Raw genomic sequence first — 1,924 nt, 5'->3', positions numbered from 1 at the left:
AAACCTACCAGAAAAAGAAAAAGAGCTTTAAAGCAAGTGGCAGCAATGAGTCATATTAATCGTCAAAAACTGAACCAAAGCTTCAATGTAAGAGATTTCAATACTGTTTTCAAAAACTCCTGAGAGAACCCAAACTTTTCATGGTGTCTTACCACAGAAATCATGTGGCTGCTGCTTTGTTGCATGTTATAACCATCTCCACAAGTAGCATCCACAGACTGAAGTTTCCTCCTTCAGGTTAGCATTTTGGCATTTTAAAAACAGTAAAATCTCAATTATTAAGGAACACTTATCTTACTCTTTATTTGCGCAGAGAATAGAAAGGCAGAACCCAGCTTGTGGGGCTTGCAATGCTAAAGTGATAGAAATAATAATGTACGAAATAGGCACGTTCCAGCAAGGTAGGCTTTAAACTTCTCTCACTCATCAACTCTCCACACTATTGCTATCCATCGTCCTCATTCACATGCAGAAAGAAAGTCTGCTTCACTGTCAAGATTCATTTTAAGTAACAGAGTTTGGCCATGGCAATCAAAGAGGCTGTATGCAGATACTTTACAAAAGGAATTACGGTCCCACCAAAAATCATCTAATTACGGGACTTTGTGATAGAGGCACCAGAGACAACTGAAAATTCAATAGGACAGGAGTCCTCTTTGCTTTTGACAAATGAGCACTGAAATTGTAAAAAGCAATCATGAGTTTGTGAAATCAGATTATCCCATTGCCCTGCAGGCCAATTTGGCACTGAAGCATTGTTTTTTCGGAGTTGTTTCCCCTCCTTAAGTATACCAAAGCCAGCCTTATTGATCAGAACTTCCAAGATACCCTGCAGTAAGGAATAATAATATTATATTCATGTTTATTACACTACCTCGAAATGTGATTAAAAGCAGCTGTTCGTGAGCCTACAAAGAATGCACGTCTGAAAAGACCAGAGGAGAGGAATCATTCTGGGCAGCGTTAAGTGTACTCATTTATTCTGAGGGCAATACAGAACAGCCCATAAACTTCTGTGCACATAATCTTCTAATAGGGAAGTGGAACAACATACACTGGAAACTAGAACTGAGGAAGTTCAAATGTCTTACATTGACAAAAATTGTATGTAAGATTTCCACACTCAGCTAAAAATAACTTTACATCTTTGTACCATATTCTTTAGATTGCTGCTGGAGCAGAAGTATACTTAATTCTTCCACCTGTTTAATAGTCTACTTTTTAAAAATCCAAGACATTTGTCAGTGGAGTGAACATCTTATAAAATGATCTGATTTCTTTCAGTAGTTTTTGATCCTTTTTTTCCTGCATGAAAGTCTATAGAGAACATTTTACAATTTTTTACAGTTAGTTCTTTAATCCTTTCAGTGATGGTGTTCTCTTCTTCCTCAACAGAAACATAGAAGACACCAGTCTATAATGTTGGAAACACAAACTGCAGTATTTTCTTACAAATATTTATATTTTTTTATATGAGGAAAAATACACAGTGGGTTTTGTCATAAAAAAGTGAATTTCCTACATATATAATATAAAATGTTGAATTTCTCTATTCTGCATAAATACCACTGGATGCCCAGGCATGAGTGGGTAATTCTTTTGTGAGAAAGTTTACTGTAGATGTATACATCTTGAAAAAATGCACAGCGCATTCATGTGTCACCCTATGAAACATGAAGCAGCAAAAATGTGGCCTAAGTATGAAAAAAAAAATAAATTGTATGCAAATCCTCAGTGCCTCAGACCATCGTTTCATGCTGTATATGATAGCTATATTCACACCATAGCTGTTTTGGAAGAGTAACAGTTGCATTGGACTGGGTTGGAAGTTACGCTTACTACTGGTTTATAGCCTGATTATGAGATATATCCAAATAAAGAACTGCTAAGGATGAAGAACATGTGGTAATCTGACTGAGGTTCT

The sequence above is a fragment of the Cariama cristata genome, unplaced genomic scaffold, assembly GCF_000690535.1.
Source record: "Cariama cristata isolate BGI_N322 unplaced genomic scaffold, ASM69053v1 scaffold8248, whole genome shotgun sequence".
In the NCBI taxonomy this organism is placed as follows: Eukaryota; Metazoa; Chordata; class Aves; order Cariamiformes; family Cariamidae; genus Cariama; species Cariama cristata.
Note: the sequence above shows the minus strand (reverse complement) of the source record.